Raw genomic sequence first — 19,316 nt, 5'->3', positions numbered from 1 at the left:
GCAGTTTCTGTACATCCATCACTACAAGCATGTTTTTTCTTGTACTTGTTAGATGTCACATGAATTTAGATTTCACACACTGACCACAGTTTCGTTTTGATGTGACAACAGCAATTTAAAAAGAATATAAAAAGATAGAGCAATGCAGAAACAGAACTGTGATGCTGTTTTTTTACTGAAAGTTTTTATATACGACATGGTTATGACATAACTAAAAGTCAATATAAGGAAGTCTTCGCACTTGCGTGGCCATTTTTGCAACGCCTCCAGGCAGCCATCTCAGTGATCTACTTGAATAGTGGACAACAGATATCCTTAAAATCACTGGCTAAGGTCAAAACAACATATTTTACATTAACAGTTAGGCTAAAACACTTTTTTTAACTACTGCGCATGCATTAAGACTGGCAAGTATTTGAACAGACGTAATGAACAGAATCATAGAATCATCATCGTCTTTAACAACTGATGATATCTCGTCAATTAAGAGAAAACGCTTCCCCGCCAATGACGAGATTTTCCGTCTTTCCGCAATACCGCTATTATCCACCAGGTGGCGCCCTTCCGCAACTTTTTAAAACCGGAAGTATTGCCCTATGGCAAGCTGCTGCATGTCCGTGTCTGTTTTAAAGATCGCTCTGAATGGGATCTCTATGAAAAGTCCGTCACAAATATGGAATTATTTTTGCTTTTTGCTCAAAATATGGTGTTTTTGCAAAAACCTACCCATATTCAAAAGCTGATTGCAAAAGAACCACTAAAGGTAGGATGAAACGGTTTTTTTTTGTTTGAAAGCAGAGGGTCTGTTCTTTCATTTGGTATATTGTATGTTTATATATTTAAAGAAGAACATTTTCTGGAAGGCATTAAACTTTGGTGAAAATCATGAAAAACGCTGGCGCTGGCTGGCAACTTTTTTTAAAAACGCTGGCGGTGAAAGAGTTAACCAACAGAATACTAAACGTAGAGCATAGCAAAAAAACTCATGGATGCCAATTCTGATGCTACTTCCCCATTCAAGAAGCTTTATATAAGACTTTGCTCATATGACATAAGCTTAACCAAATTCCCTTTCAGGGAGGTGTTTGTATTTGGCAGCCGTTTTTGCAACACCTCCAGACCGTTGAAAAATCAATGATCTAACATGATCTGTAAGTGCAATAACAGTCAGAAGACGTCTGATTAAAGTCAAGCTGTAGCTCTCATAAATCACCTTACAGTGGACTTTGGACATGTAAAGGTGTCTTTGTTTTGAGTCTGGTCGTATTTTACTCACCCAGTTATTTCATGCTTGCTATTCAGTGTATACATTTTACTTAAAATTCAAAACTCCAAAATAAAATATGCATATTTTATTAAAATGTAAAACATTGCTCAACCTGATGGGCAGATAAGAGAGAATTGTGCTCTAAAACATTCATCAGTCTGGGCTGATTTTCAATGCAGTAATGCTTATAAATGCATCTGTGAAAATAACATTTTTAAATAAGTTCATAAATGAAATACATGTTAATTCAGTGATCTGTGAGCACACAAGAGCTTTTATGCATGAACAAAACATTTTCAAGTCAATTTTGAAAGCCTACCTGAGCAGATTAAGAAGTCAAACATATTATTTAATATCGCGACCATATAGCAAGATGTCTGTTTAATAATTTCTTGTGATGCAAATACCTTTTGTTTCACTGGATATATTCTAATAAATTAAGCTATTGAGTATTTTTTTTTTATTCGATTGTATTTAGTTGTGTGTGTTTGATGTTGTGGATCAATGTGAGTAACACATAGAGTAACTGGTATGTTGTGATTATTGTTGTTTTGACTACTGGCACGAATCACATGTGTTTGGGAACTCTGTATCTGTAATTTGTTACTTCAAAATAGTGACAACAGAAGTTCAAACAAGCTTTCAAATTTCTTTCATTTCCATTGGTCAGACAAATAGATAGCCCTACCCACAAACTCAAGTCATTGGTTGAGTCAGTACTGGAGGTTGAATCTTATTGGTGTCTCCTTTTATCATGTTCATGTCATGAGAAGGTCTGTAAGCTTAGGGTCCAGAAACACCACAGATCACTTTATGGCCTCTCCTGACACATGCATTCAGATTCACACACAACACAGATATACAATTACATGAATGTAATAATCATATAATAACAATTTAAATATTGTTTAATGCAGTTTGTGTACCTCCATCACTACATGCATATATTTTATTGTACTTGTTAGATGTCACATGTATTTAGAGTCCACACACTGACCACAAACAGTTTCGTTTTGATGTGATAACAGCAATTTAAAAAGAATACAAAAAAGTAGAGCAATGCGGAAACAGAACTGAGATGCTGTTTTCTCACTGAACGTTTTTTTTTTTATATATATGACATGGTCATGACATAACTCACTTATTTTAGCAACGCCTCCAGGCAGCCATCTCAGTTGTACAAGACCAAGTCTGATCTACTTGATTAGTAGATAACAGATATCTTTAAAATCACTGGCTTAGGTCAAAACAACATATTTTCCATTAACAATTATGCTAAAACACTTTTTTTAACTAGTACGCATGCACCAAGACTGGCAAGGAGGGCAGGAGATAGGTGTGAAATTCGGGAGACTCCCAGAAAAAACGGGAGTGTTGACAGGTATGCATTATATACAATGCAATAATAGTCTCTTTATTAAATGTCCTTTAATGCCCTGTTACTTTCCTGTTTCCATCTTTCTTTATCTGGCCTTCACTGTATGTCTCTCTACCATAATATATGTTGAACCATAGATAATAGATAAATTGGGGTAAATGCAACACTTAATATTAGCGCTTTTCCATTGCATAGTATGGTTAGCTCACCTCACCTCGGCTTGGTTAGCTTTTCCATCGAGTTTAGTAACACTTCAGAGTGGGAGGGATTATAGGCGTGTCGTTATATTTGCACTGCCTACTGCTGTGACATCATACTAGTGAGCCTCATTTAAGTTGCATTTAAGCATATATGCGGTAATGCACATTGCGAATGTGCCGCCACAAACTGGAAAAAAATTAATATGGTGTTCCTGATTCCCAAGAACGAGAGAGAGAGAGAGAGAGAGAGAGAGAGAGAGAGAGAGAGAGAGAGAGAGAGAGAGAGAGAGAGAGAGAGAGAGAGAGAGAATTTGAATTTTCAATTCAACTTTATTTTAACAATTATCTATCAGAAAAGCACAGAAGACAAAAAAACAGCACAACCAACACAAACACAGAACATAATACATCATTCACACCCCAGATCTCTACAAACATTGGTATACAATCCACTAACTTATAGTAGGCAAATTCAACTTTTAATCTTGCTGCCACCAAACCTAAAAACATAGGAACCACATTTATTGCACCCTGCCCCAATAAGTTGTTTTTCCTTGTTTTCCAGATGGCAAGTTTTGCGGTGCCTGTCAAAAAGTTGATTAACACCAACGTTTTTTTCCTTTGAGCAGTGTATTTGGGACCGTAAATGAATAATTGTAAAGAGAACTCTTCATCTAAGGACAAAAACCATTCACTTAAAAGAGAGAAAATATCCCGTAAACGTAAACACTGTGCAAACAGATGAAATAGAGACTCTGTCTCTGAACAAAAAGGACAGCCCACCCCAACACTAGGATCAAGGTGTGCCACATGTCTGTTCGTAGCTATTGCTCCATGTACAATCCTCCACTGGAGGTCACCTGTCCTCTTGTCAATCGGACATTTGTACAGAGCACGCCAACACCCTTTAGGGGAAGAGTCAAGTCCAAAAAAATCTTTCCATTTTGTTGAAAGAAACCCAGTGAGCATACTGGCATTGGACACTTTTACACAAGTCAAATACAGGGCCTTTTTTCCAACCAGTTCAAAAACGTCCAAAATGGGGATTTTAAAAGTCAGCAAATACTGCTCATCTTCTTCCCAGTTTTCTACAGCAGCAGAAACAGTGATTGCAGGGAAGGTGTAGTCGTATCCCTCTGTCCATTGTTGAAGCACATTGGTGTTCTCTAGAAACGTTTTGTAGTCATCTCTCAAACCACCACATGTTTCAGTATAGAGCTTGTGTATCAGTCTCACAGATTTAACTCCACTCTTTCGACTAATTTCTTCCACACTGCTGCTTAACACATGACCCAGCTTTGTATATCCAGCATTCGTCAATCGTGACCATAGATGTGCAGATGGTAATACACTTGGAAGAAAAGGGTTTTGAAGCAATGGTTCTTCCAACAACCAAAGACCAGGTGCCAATTCTGGTGGTCTAGATATTGCAAACACTTTCCAAGCCTCGAATAAGGACTTGTAAAAAGGGGTAAGATCTGCTAGGTGCACCTCTTGTAGGTTCATTAGGAATAGATGTTTATCTAAACCCAGCCTGCCTACCCTCCGCAGGAGGACTGTGGCAACATTGGTCCAAGCAAGATCGCTGTTGTATATCAGTCTCTGAGAGGCCTGTAAGCGAAAAGTCATTATTCTTGCCTTGATATCTACCAAGCCTTGTCCCCCTTCCTCTTTTGGAAGATACAGTGCTGCAGAACGCACCCAATGTTGTCCTGACCAAAAAAAGGAAACCAAGTGTCTCTGGATTGCTTGAACAAGTCCTGCCGGTGGTCGTAGCACATTAAATCTATGCCACAGTATAGATGCCACCAGGTTATTTGTAATCAAGACTCTTCCCCTGTAGGACAGCTGGGGTAGCAACCAGTTCCACTTAGACAATCGAGCACACACTTTCTCCTCTAAGCCCTCCCAATTTTGTTTTTGAAAATCCTTAGTACCAAAATGTATGCCTAAAATTTTTAAACCCTCTGATGCCCAATTAAGGTTACCAGGTAACGATGGAAGATTTTCTAAATCCTGCCCTACCCACAGAGCCTCGCTCTTATCCCAATTCACCTTAGCTGATGAGGCTTTTCCGTAAACATCAAGAGCATCAGACAAGACTTTTACATCATTCATATCATTTACAAATACTGTGATGTCATCCGCATAGGCACTTAAGACAATTCCTGTATTGTTAAGAAACCCAGGTACATGAAAACCAGACATTTTTTTACGTAACATACAGAGTAAGGGTTCAATCGCTAGGCTATATAGTTGTCCCGATAAGGGGCAACCCTGTCTAATACCTCTGGTTACAGGAATAGGACGACTTAATCCTCCTCCCAATTTAACCATACAAGTAGCACCAGCATACAATAATTTGACCCATTTTAAGATACCTTCACCTAGACCAAAAGCCTTCAACACATTAAAAAGATAGTTGTGATCAACACGATCAAAAGCTTTTTCTTGGTCCAAGGAGATTATACCAATTTTAACTTTAAAACCTCTGCATGTGTCCAAGATGTCCCGGATTAAAAACAAATTATCAGATATTGTTCTTTTTGGAACACAGTATGTTTGATCCTTATTTATCATCAAATGCAAATAGTCTTTAAGCCTATTAGCAAGGCATTTAGATAGCATTTTATATTCTGTGGTCAGTAAGGCGACTGGTCTCCAGTTCTTCAAGAGGGTCAAGTCCCCTTTTTTGGGCAGAAGTGACAAAACTGCGCGTTGACAAGAAACAGGCAACAGTCCGTCCTTATTACACACTCGAAAAACCTCGCAAAGATCTCGCCCGATTAAATTCCAAAAACACTTGTAAAATTCGGGTTGTAGACCATCAATACCCGGGGATTTTCCAGAATGAAGCTGTCCTAGAGCGTCAGTTAATTCTTGGTAGGATATATCCAAATCCAAGTCCATCTTTGACTCAGAGTCTATTTGGGGTAAGTCCTGTAATAATTGTTCCAAGCAGTTTGCATCACATTGCTCTGCAGTGTAAAGATTGGAATAAAAATTCACTGCATGATGACGCATATCTTTAACATCAAAAGAAATTCTCCCATCAGGAAGACGTAAACACACCATTTGTTTTTGCTTTGCTGCTTTGTGCTCTAAATTGAAAAAATAAGCACTTGGAGCATCCATATGTGTTATGGAAACAAATCGAGATCTAACCAAAGCCCCTTTAACTCTCTCATTTAGGTAAGATCTCAGCTCTGTTTTTTTATTTTGTAAATTATTGTTTAATACAGGATCACACCCATTAATTAAATCCATTTCTATAGTTGTTATCTCCTCCTCAACAGCCTTAATTGTTTCCTTCAGCTTTTTTGTGGCATTGGCAGTATACTGCAAACAAAACATTTTGATATTAACCTTCCCTTTATCCCACCATTGTCTCAAATTGTCAAACATATTTTTCTTTTCCCTCCACTGCTTCCAAAACAACTCAAAATATTTGCAAAATGCTTTGTCTTGCAGCAGTTTAGTGTTAAAGTGCCAAAAAGATGACTTATTTAAAATCTGAGAAATAAATATTTCTATTGTGACCAATTTGTGATCCGTAAAAACCATTGGAGTGATAAAACATTGACTAACTTGACTATTAAGACTTTTAGACACATACACCCTATCCAAACGAGCAGCACTCACTCTATTATCATTTACTTTGACCCAAGTGTATTGTCTCACATTAGGATTTTTAACTCTCCATATATCCAAAAGGTCAGCTGTTTTTATTAACTTTGATAAAAGAGAGGACGATTGAAAATGGGGTTCTTCAGTATTGCGATCGACAGTAAAATGTTCAGTACAATTCCAGTCCCCACCAATAATGACACTGCCATCATTATACCCTTGTTTTAAAAAATTACTTAGTACACCAAAAAAACAAACTCTCTCAGAACCAATATTTGGTGCATACACATTGATAAAATAATAAGTGCTTCCCTCAATATCAGCCTTAACTTCAAGCAGGCGACCATTTATTATTTCTTTGGCACTCAAAATGTTAACTTTTAGGCCAGGTGAAAAAAGGATTGCCACTCCAGCACTTAAATTAGTTTTGTGGCTTATTTTATATTGCCCTTTCCACCATCTACCCCACTCAACTTCATTTCCTTCGTCACTATGTGTCTCTTGTAAAAGAATGACATCTAAATTCCTCTGTTCTATTACTTCTAAAACAAGTGCTCGTTTATGCATATCCCTCCCTCCATTAATGTTAAGTGAGCCCACCCTTAATACCTTCATTGATGGATAAAGGAGAGAGAAAAGAAGAAAAAATAGAAACAGCATTAAAGAAAGAGACACCATGTGAAGCATGAGATGATCAGTTAACCAATGTCTTTGAAAATCTCTCTTTCACTCCCTTTTTAGACTTTCTAATTGCTGTTAGATGTTTCCTTAAACGAAAACGTTTCTTCTCACTTAGGAGTTCAGGGCCCACCTTTTTTTGGTACACAGCAACAGACTTTTCAAACCTCTCAACATCAGGGAAAAACTCTTTAACATTAACCTGTTTCCCAAATGTATCATCTAGAAAAGTATTAATCTCTTCTAGAGAATATAAAACCTGATCATTTTGTGAATAGTCTTGAGAAGCCACATCACCGCTACACAGACTATCTCCCTGTGAACACGCATCATTATCACACATAGATTCAGTCTCATCTGATAGAGTTTCATCTACAACACCCAAACCACTGCATGCTGTATCACAGAAATCCTCTGACTGTACCTTTTCCACCATAGACTCAGTAACAGTAACCAAAGCTCCACTAGTGCTAGGCACAACAGACATGTCATTAGCACTTTCTATCGGCGGAGTTTCAGTCACGCCTTTGTAAACAATCACCTTTGTTTTCAATACATTCACAGGTACACAAACATCCAAAGCCCTTACCTCAGTTATCTGATCCACATGCTGTGCTTCTTGGACAGGCGCTGACTGAAATATAACGGCAGTTTCTGTTCCCGAAGTGACACTTTCTACTCTACGATGTGGACAGACATCACGCTTATGTCCAACATCACCGCATTCAAAACACTTTAGGTGACCAGTTGTTGCATACACCATATACGCTCTTCCCTCATGCTTAACACGGAAAGAAATATCCAGCGTTCGCTCCGGAGAATCTAAAAACATGTTTACATGTCTCCTGAAAGACAATACATGCTTTAGGGACGGATGTTTACATCCTAGCGAGATCGATTTAAACGAACTGGCAATTTTGCCAAAACGAACAAGCTCGCGTTCCAACATATCGTTGGATATGAACGGCGGGACATTTGAGATTGTTATTTTGGTTGTAGCCGCGAAAAGAGGAGTGATTTGAACTAACTCGTCATTCACAACGAGACCACTTTCGATTAGCTGATTTACAAGTTGTTGTGTTTTCAAGAAAACTACAACAGCCTTGTTCATACGAGAAGCGGAAAAGACGTTATCATGGCCTACTACCTCTCCTGTAGCAATAAGCACATCTTCCACCATAACTCCCTCAACAGGTACACACCTGAAACCGCAGCGCAGGGACGGCATCTCGGTCTGAGACGCCATCCCTCCGCACTAAACTCACAGCAGCTACGTAAGAAAATGCAACACTTACCAAATCATGCAGAAAGAAAATAAATAAAGAAATGAAATAAGAAGGAAATGTATATCCACTCCACTCAAACTTTTACTCCCGTCACACTCCCACGTGCACGCTCCCAGAGAGAGAGAGAGAGAGAGAGAGAGAGAGAGAGAGAGAGAGAGAGAGAGAGAGAGAGAGAGAGAGAGAGAGAGAGAGAGAGAGAGAGAGAGAGAGAGAGAGAGAGAGAGAGAGAGAGAGAGAGAGAGAGAGAGAGAGAGAGAGAGATTGATTTGATTTTCTAACAACCTTTATTGAAATAACAATCAATTTTAACAGACAAACATTAAATCCTCAAACAAAAGTAAAAAATAAAAACACCTTAACACCACAAAAAAGAAAAAATTAATTCCCCTTCCATCACAGAACAAATTATGTTATTATAACACCACTGAAACTCAAACGTTCCCAAGTCATTCATTGCTTTATAGTATTTAAAATCAACAACAATTCTTGATTTTACATAAGCCAAAAAAAGAGGTAAAATGTCTTGACCATGCCTATTATCCAATCTATTCCTTCTTGTAATATAAATAGCAAGTTTAGCCTCGCCAATCAAAAAATTAATCAGTTGCCATTTCATCCTATTTTTCCTATTATAACCTGCACCCAGGATAAAAACATTTGATGTAAATCTTTCACCGAAATCCAATAACACTTCACTCAGTAATGCAAAAAGTGGCATAAGCCTAACACATTCCAAAAAACAATGAAAAACTGTTTCCCTCAATCCACAAAAAATACATTTATCAACTACATTTGGATTAATGACAGAAACAAAAGAATTAATGGCCACAGCACCATGCAAAATTCTCCATTGCAAATCACCAGACCGCTTTTTCAATGGTGGTTTATAAAACACCCTCCAACACGGTTTAACATCATCTTCAATCTCCAGTTTGCCCCTCCACACTGTATCAACTTTCCCATTTAAAGCAGTTTTATTTAAAATTTTCACAAAACATTTGTACATCGATTTTCCATCCACATCACCCAAGTCCAAAGTTAGAGTATCCTTCATATCCAGCAAAGGTCCCGAAACCTCCCTCAAATCAGGGGTAATCCCAGATATTGGAATTGGATCCATTTCATCAGGAACCACAGAACCAGTCCCATACTCCAACAACAACTTAAGTTCTTCTTGGGCAAGTTTATTCCTCCATAAGTCCAGAGTTCTCTTGATCTGACGAAAAGATCTCTGTCCGAATAAGGCAGCCACTGCTGCTATGTTGTCCAATTCATGTCCAGCTATGTTAACCAGACTTCTCAAGGTAAAAATTCTACCAGCAGTTAGCATTCCTGTTAGACCCAGAAGCTCCTTTGTTAAATCCAAACGAGCTCCTTTTAAAAGTGGCTCCTCCAGCAACCAGAATAAAGAGTCTGATATCTCAGGCTTAACAATATTAAAAAGTCCCCAGATTTTAAAGAGCCCCTTATAAAAAGCAGGCAAACCATTCAAAGAAAGTTGTTTGGGGTCCATTAGAAAAAGAGCTCTGTCCAGCCCCAGTCCATCTATTTTTTGTAATATCATTTTAGCCAAGTTCCACCAAATTATGCCTCCAGGTCCTATTAAAATTTTTTGGATGAACTGTAATCGAAATGTTGACAATCTGCTGGACAAATGCACTAAACCCTGCCCTCCTTCCTCTTTAGGGAGAAAAAGGACACTTTGAGGAACCCAATGCAATTTGTCCCAAAAAAAATTAACCAGAATAGTTTGTAATCGAGGTAGCAGACCAACAGGTGGATCCACACATGCCATCTTATGCCAAAGTGCAGAAGCAACTAAGTTATTAACTATGAGCACTCGCCCTCTAAATGACAAATGTGGATGAATCCATTTCCACCTAGCCAGTCTGCCCTCCATTCCTTCCACTATGCCTTCCCAGTTTTTTTTTACAAAAACAGAATCCCCAAGATAGACTCCCAGATATTTAATTCCTCCCTTTTTCCAAATCATTCCCCCAGGCAAAATTGGAAGGCCCTGTGCCCATTTCCCAACAGCCAAGGCATCACTTTTTCCCCAATTCACTTTAGCAGCAGAAATTACTCCAAAATCTTTAACAATAGACTTTAAAGCGTTAACATCTTCTTGCCCATTAATCATGATCATGACATCATCTGCATAGGCTGACATTTGATAATGAACATCACAATGAGACAATCGTAAACCTTCAATTTTTGATCTCAATTTGTTTAACATAGGTTCAATGGCTATAGAATATAACATTCCAGACAGAGAACAACCTTGTCTAATTCCTCTAAACACTCTAAAAGGGGTGCTTAAACCACCATTGATTTTTAGTAAACTCTCAATGTCTTGATACAGCACTTTTACCATCTTAATAAATTTTGAGCCAAATCCAAAAGCATCAAGAGTCCTCCAAAGATATTCATGTTCGACCCTATCAAACGCTTTCTCTTGGTCAATAGAAATAAGACCCAAGTCAACACCTAAAAAATCAGAAACCTCCAAAACGTCTCGTATTAAACAAACATTATCTATTATTGACCTACCAGGCACACAGTAAGATTGGTCAACATGAATGATCTGCTCCATCACTTCCCTTAGCCTATTAGCCAGAGCCTTAGAGAAGACTTTGAGGTCAGAGCATAACAAGCTCACCGGTCTCCAGTTCTTGATTTCTTGCAAGTCTCCCTTCTTAGGCAACAAGGTAATCACAGCTCTCCTGCAGCTCAAGGGCAACTGACCCTCAGCCAGGCTCTCATTGAGAACGGCTAAGAGGTCGTCACCCAACACTGCCCAAAAAGCCTTATAGAAGTCCACTGGAAGCCCATCAATTCCAGGAGCTCTGCCACTTTCCATTTTCTGAAGAGCGGCATAAAGCTCCTGTCCAGACAGAGGTCTCTCCAGTTCTGACTTGGAATCCTCAGATATTCTCTTAAGGCCTTCCAAAAACGTAGCACATAGCTCTTCATCATCTATATATTGACTGGAGTACAATCCAGCATAAAACTGAACAGCCCTTTGCCTTATAGCAGAGGATTCTGTTAACTCTTGCCCATTTTCAGAGCATAGGGAGTGCATAAAACGACTCTGACCATTTTTCCTCTCAAGGCCAAAAAAGAATTTAGACGGAGCATCCATACATGTGACATTTAGAAAACGTGATCGCACCAACGCTCCTTGTGCCTTAATGCCTAACAGGTCAACAAGGCGAGACCTTTTAGAGTTAATGATTTCAGTGTGTTGTTCTCCATTAATATCTGTTAATTCTTGTAACTTTAAAATTTCTAATTCAAGTTTCCTCATAGATTGAGTGATGTTATGAGAGACATTGAAAGTATACTGCTGACAAAAAGACCTTATTTCCATTTTGCCACAATCCCACCATTGCCGCAGATCTGTAAAATGCTGCTTTCTCAGCCTAAAATTGTTCCAAAAAAACGTAAAAACATCTTTAAAATTAACATCATTCAATAAAGAAGTGTTAAAATGCCAGTAGGCACTCTGCACCTTTAAGTTTGCAATAAAAATCCGACATGTAACTAGACAATGGTCAGAAAAACCAACTGGAGTAATATTACATTTCTTAACAATATTAAAATGGTGCTTAAAACAGTACAGCCTGTCAAGCCTTGCCAAAGAGATAAAATTATCCCTTGCATGTGCCCATGTGTACTGTCTTACATTAATATTTAGTTCTCTCCAAATGTCACAAAAGCCATATGTTTCTATCAATTCCTTCAAAACACTCCTTGAAGCAACATGAGGTTCCATGTGATTCCTATCCATAACATCATTTTCAGTACAGTTAAAATCACCACCAAAAAACAAATAGTCATCAGAACTACAGTTCTGCAAAATCGTATTAACATTCCTAAAAAAACAAGTCCTTTCAACACCATTATTTGGAGCATAAACATTTAAAAAAATAAAAGTAAACTTTTCAAATTGTGCCCTTACAACAATAAGTCTACCCGGAATCACATGTTTGACTTCACAAGTAACAGGTAAAAAACTTTTTGCAAAAAGGATAGCCACCCCACCTCTTGTCGAGCTCAGATGGGTAAACACCACCTCACCCTCCCATTCTTTCTTCCATTCAATTTCATTTAGACAGTCACTATGGGTTTCCTGAACAAAAGTTATATGCAAATTCTTATGTTTGATTAATTCAAACAATAAAGCTCTTTTCTCAACATTACGAGCACCATTTAAATTAAGAGTACCCACATTAACTGCACTCATAAGAGAGATGAAATAAACAAGCACAGAAAAAAAAAGCACCAGACCATCAACAGAAGAAAGCTTATGTTGTTTCGAAGCCATCATCAGCTTGCAGTTCAAGTCTCATTTTTGAGACAAATTTCTTAAGTCTATATGTTTCCTGAGCTGTAAATTGCTCATTCCCTTCACCTCTCATAAGCTTTACAGCTGACTCAAGGAACATCCTTCGGTCAGGAAAATGCTCCACAATACGGACATTTTTCATGTTTTTGGTCTTCTGCAAAAAAGATCTTATTTTCACAAAGGTATAGGTTTTCTGCTGACTTCGCAGACTCCTAACGTCAGCTACATCACTGTCAGAGTCTTCAACCGTGCTAGACTCACGAACATTATGTGTGTCAGACTGTGTGTCTGCATGCTGTTCCGCTCCCACTTTAGTAACAAATGACTTAGGCCTTTTTCTTTTTACTGCAGGCATCTTAAAAAGTGTTCCATCAGACATATGTTCAATATCCATACTCTCTTCTTCCAGCATTTCCTCAGCCAACGCAACAACCTCATTGGTCTTCAAACCACTCATTTCTCCCCCATTCTTAGTCTGGAGAGATGGAGAATCAGTAACAATATTGTCCATAACATTGTCCATATTATTCCTCAGGCCAGTTGATTTAATACCACTATTGCCTTCTCCAGCTGTGTGTTTCTGTACATCCGCTACTGCATCATTAGTTGCATCAGCAACAGTCACATTAAGTCCATCCACATCCGTTCTTTCATTAACAGCAGAAACAGCAACATCCGTGTTTACATTATCAACAACTTCAGTGACAGCAGATCTTATATTGACAACAGTTTCAGTCACATCAGATCCTATATCCTCAGATTCAGAGTCAGAAGAATTAATCCGTCCAGGGCAAGAGCGTCTAATATGACCTTCCAGTCCGCACTCAAAACATTTCATGGTTTCAGAAGTTACAAAAACTATGTAGTCAAAGCCATCAATTTTGAACTTAAAAGCCACATTTAGAACCTCAGTGTCATTATTCAAGATCATATAAACTTGTCGTCTGAAACAAACAACATGTTTAAGTAGAGGTGATTTGCACTTCAAATAGATCCTCTTCATTTGTGAGACTATTCTGCCATGTCTTGATAACTCCGCGGTAAGCAGCTCATCCCTAATGAAAGGAGGGACATTAGACAAAATGATTTTCTTTGCCGGTTGAACTAGAGGCATCACTGGCGTAAACGTATCTTGTATAACAACACCGGTTTGTACAACGCTGTTGACTTTCTCAATGCTGTTCAGGAAGATGACAAACGCGCTGTTCATGCGCGAAGCCGACATTATACTGTCATATCCAACCTCTTTTCCAACAGCTAAAACGCACTCCTCCACTGAGCACTTCATGACAGGCGCGATTTTAACTCCGTGCCTGCGAGAAAGTTCCTCAAAACCTGGCCGCACCGGAGCCGCCATTCCGACCAGCAAATGCTGGTGGACGGCAAACGTCCGCCCAAAAGTGTAGTTTCCACACAATAAAAACCACTAACAGATGAAAAATGTGTAGCAAACTTTTAAAAAAACACCGCAGGAGGAAAATGGAAAAAGATAAACTTACTTTGAAAAACGCTCTCGCTCTCGCAAACTCACACGCCGACTACGCTCACTCACTCCGGACATGCGCAGAGAGAGAGAGAGAGAGAGAGAGAGAGAGTCTGGGAGAGTCTGAGTCAAACTATAATCTAACTCTAAGAATTAAACATACAAGTATGTCAAGTTTGTCACACTAATTTAGACTTAACACATTTATCTTAGAACAGTTCCGTTTTCTTATGTTATTATCAGTGTTAAAAACAGAAATGAGCAGAGCAGCAACATTTGAAGAACAACACGGACATAACATTTATCAGAGCACAGTTTACTAGTGATTGAATGCTAAAGTTTAAAAAATGTCTGATGATATTTATCAAAATGTTCACAAGAGTGAGATTGAGGAAATGGACAAAGAGAGAGAGGAGATGATCTACGAGAATAAAGATGACTACAGGACACAAACAGATTACAATGCAAACAGACAACAACCACTTCAGTCTACAGGTAATTATGATCATTTCAAAAAGTAAACAAGGAATAATATAGAAAGCCTAATCTCATGTCATTATCCTCAGGAAGTGAGTGTGCGAGGATGAAAAGTTACAGATCAGCTACAGTGTGTTTGGTGCTGCTGTACCCTAGTAGTTGCACATAACAGATCTTGGTCTTCACACATTTGTCTCAGCTCAATTCCGTTTCCGTGTGCCATTCTCATCATTGTAAAAAACAGAAGACAGCAAAGAGCAGAGAAATACACAGGAAGAACTTTAGCACATATCCATTATGTTTGAGTGTAAAAGATCTGTAATTTCTAAAGTTATTTATCACAATGTGCTCAAGACTGAGATTCAGGGAATGGACAGAATGGAGATGATGATGGACATCTATGAGAGTGGAGATGACTTACGGACACAGACAGACTCAAATACAAACAGACAACAACCACTCCAGTCTACAGGTAATGAATTTCATTTATTTGCCTAAAACAAAACAAAAAAGATTAAATTAAATATTTTAATCTATTGACATCCCTAGTATAAAGACAAAGACAAATAAAATTTATAAAATTCTGTCATCCGTCATCTTCAGGAAGTGAGCGTGTGATGAAGAGAAGTTACAGATCAGTTTCAGTGTGTTTGGTGCTGCTGTGTGTTCTTCTACTGACTGCAGTCATAGTGCTGTGTGTCCTCATCAATACAAACAATCAACAGTTTAACATCAAGAATAAAAACATCACAGAAGAGAGAGACCAGCTACTAACCAACAATACCAACATCACAGAAGAAAGAAACCAGCTACTAACCAACAATACCAACCTCAAAAAAGAGAGAGACCAGCTACTAACCAACAATACCAACATCACAGAAGAAAGAAACCAGCTACTAACCAAAAATACCAATCTCAAAAAAGAGAGAGACCAGCTACTAACCAACAATACCAACATCACAGGAGAAAGAAACCAGCTACTAACAAAAAATACCAACCTCAAAAAAGAAAGAGACCAGCTACTAACCGACAATAGTAACCTCAAAAAAGAGAGAGAACAGCTACTAACCGACAATAGTAACCTCAAAAAAGAGAGAGAACAGCTATTATTAAAGTCCAAAAACTTGGCTACAGAAAATGAGAGATTATTAACCAACAATAACAACCTTAATAAACAAAGAGATCAGTTAACTCAGCAGAGAAATACAATGATGGGGAATCTAAAAGCAGGTATTTTTGAAATATACTAAATATACTACAAAAATGCATAACACGGTGTACGTGTGTTGGAAAACAGGCTAATAGCTGAACTGGTTGTGTTTACAGATGGATGGAAAGAATATCAATCCAGTTTGTACTTCATTTCATCTGAGCAGAAGAACTGGACTGAGAGCAGAAGATACTGTAGAGAGAGAGGAGCAGATCTGATCATCATTAACAACAAAGAGGAACAAGTGAGTGTAAGAAACTGTGTGATACGATAACACACTTATGATATATAGTAAATGTTCTTTCTTTTATCATAGGATTTTGTTAGCAACACACATAAAGAATTCATCTGGATTGGTTTGTCTGACATTGATGAGGAAGGCAAATGGAAATGGGTTGATTGCAGCACACCGAGCTATAGGTGAGAAATCACTAAATTTAACTGATTAATATCCAATAAATGATTCTCACAGTCAGTATCATATCACATAGAAAACAACAGTGTGGATCTAATGATGATCTGTTGTTTCAGCCATTGGGGTTCTGGAGAACCCAACAGTAATGGAGGGGAAGAAGACTGTGCCATGTTTTATTCACCAGGGTGGGCTGATTACCCATGCGCTCAAGCTTTTAAATGGATCTGTGAGAAAAAAAATTAAGTTATGAAACGAGATACATGTTTATACATCCAAACAATGGGGTATATGACCCTTTTCGGGAACTAACGTACGTATTTCTGCATTTTCTTCTTGTTGCTCTGCCATTATGTTCATTCAAGATGACTGTATATCTCGTGATGCCAATTTAATTCTACCATAACACAGACCGTGCTTGCAAATATCCACTCCATATACTCTGACTCTACCCATATCAAACAAACACATTGCTTGATACTAGACCGTCTGCTTTGTGCTTTGTCTTTACACATTAACCGCGACGATTGTCTTTAACTAACCGTGGGGCGCACATTTCGTTATCATGATAAAAATATGATTAATCGTGCAGCCCTAACATGTTTAATCAGTATTTTGTGAACATACGAGTCTATCTGAGCAGACAAAAAAAGTAAACAGTGCTATATCTTCCACCGCTAAAAATTTTATCAGTTGTATGTTGTGATTATGCAAATAACATTTTGTTTTTGGATGCTACATACTAATAAATTGAGATTTTCAGCAAATGTGTTTTTAGTTGTGTGTGTGTATGATGTTGCGCATCAATATGAGTAACCAACCCATTCTTTTGAAATGTGTATAAATAGCATGCAGTATGAATATTGTGCAATACATACACCAAATTCCAATTTTGTGTGCATATGATACACCATTCCTTACTCTTCACGTATATGGCTCATCTTTGCATGTCCTTTTATTTATTTGTTTCTAATTTGTTGGCGTATGTATTGCATGATATTCACACTGCATGCTATTTATACACATTTCATAAGAATTGGCTGGAGTAACATATGAAGTAATTGGTATGGTGTTATCATTTTTGTACAGGCTGTGCATTACTTACATTATTATTATACTGTGCTATGGAATGCTTGATTCTGATTGGTCAGTGGTGACGTTCCAAGATTTGTAAGTCCCAGATAATAACAAAATTAACAAATCATCACAAAGAAAGAAGTTCACCTTTAATATTGAAAATATGTGATTTTATCCTATTTACCGTTTCGACCAGCATGTGTCACCAGTTGTGTCTATTTCATGCACCCCTGCGGTTTGCTTGTGTTAGTATTTAACAGACAATGGACAGAAATGGTCGTAATGCACACACACACACACACACAAAAAAAGATAATTAAAGGCAAAACTGAAGTGGTCTCTTGTTGTGGCAAAAACTTCCACTCTTAAAAAAATCCACTTCTTTGGAATAGACATAGTAAACAATTGCAAAATCACTAAAGATGCAACCAGAAACACTGCAAATGATGAGCATAAAAGTGAAGAAACTGAACCACACAATAGTGGGCACTGTGATCCATACACTAGTTTTATTCATATTGAGTAAGCACAATATCAAGCGCACCTTAAATAGCTTATCAAGGTCTAAATGGTCACCTGAAAACTACAGATAGGCAAAGTTTTATGAGGGTTGGAGTTCAAATCTGCAGGACATCGGCACTCAATGTTGCCTACCCCTGGTATAGAAGGAGGACAAGGTGGATTTAGTCTCTCGTTGTGTGCCAGCTCATCCATGCTGAGTGTTCTCTTGGTCAGGGAGTAAAACAGACGGCAGCAAAAGGTTTTGGAGAAGCAAACAGGTCTACCTGATCCACTCCGAGCCATCTCCAAATCAGCCGGATTGTGCACTCTAAAAATGGCTGGATTATTTTTGACCCATAATGGGTTAATATTGGACAGAACACACTGCTGGGTTAAAATTGACCCAATGCTGGATTGTTTTAACCCAGCTGTTGGGTTACTATACCCCATGGCTGCATAACATCAACCCAACATAGGGTTATTTTTAACCCAGCACGGGGTCTTTTTTGACCAAGCATGTTTTCTTTTGGATAAGATGTGATTCTGGATCAACATTTTTTGTTGGTCCTGGATTAACGTCTTAATCAAAGATACCCCATTTCTTGGGAACATATGTTCCAGTGCACTGGAAGGATTTTGCGATTGGACATAAAATGGCCGACCTCCGGATCAGTGCCCTAACTACTGAACAAGGGAGCTGATTGAGACCCAACCACAATCATTTGGTTTCACAAGTTAATGTTTTGAATTTGAATGTGCTTAGCTGGAAAGCATGTCTGTTTAATGTCTCTATTTTAAGGCGATTATGATAGTCTGTTAGCTTTGATCACTTTGTGTCTGCAACATATCCTTCATGACACATGCATGTGAAGTCACACGCAAATGGATATAAATAGTTGTTTTTATAATAACCATGCAGTATAAACTCTAAATATTGTGTCATTGCTAATCATTTGTTTGCATGCATCACTTTATACATAGCTCTGAACTTCTCTCTACTTTATTCGGATCCCACATGATTTCATATCACACATTGCTCACAGAAGGTTTCATTTTGTTGTTCTGACTGCTATAAAAACAGCCTAGATGTCATGCTTTCAGATTTCTTTCATTTTCCATTGGTCAGACAAATAGATAGCCCTACCCAAAACTCAAGTCATTGGTTGAGTCAGTACTGGAGGTTAAATCTGATTGGTGTCTCCTTTTATCATGTTCATGAGACGGTCTGTGAACCTAGGGTCCAGAAACACCACAGATCACTTCACATGTATGTGTCTATAGCCTCTCCTGACACAAGAATTCAAATTCACAAACAACAAAGATATACGATTACAATCATACCGTAAAAACTGAAATATTGTTCAATTTTGTT

At 38.1% G+C, this 19,316-nt stretch overlaps 1 protein-coding gene across 3 annotated transcripts in view; it reads right to left on the bottom strand.

Moving 5' to 3' along the window:
- The window catches only part of cadm2a (cell adhesion molecule 2a), a 679,060-nt gene that overhangs the window by 366,431 nt on the left and 293,313 nt on the right, over positions 1-19,316 (bottom strand). The window lies entirely within an intron of this gene.

The sequence above is a fragment of the Paramisgurnus dabryanus genome, chromosome 10 (assembly GCF_030506205.2).
Source record: "Paramisgurnus dabryanus chromosome 10, PD_genome_1.1, whole genome shotgun sequence".
Lineage (NCBI taxonomy): Eukaryota > Metazoa > Chordata > Actinopteri > Cypriniformes > Cobitidae > Paramisgurnus > Paramisgurnus dabryanus.
The sequence above is the reverse complement of the archived record's forward strand: the minus strand, read 5'-3'. Positions and strand labels throughout refer to the sequence as shown.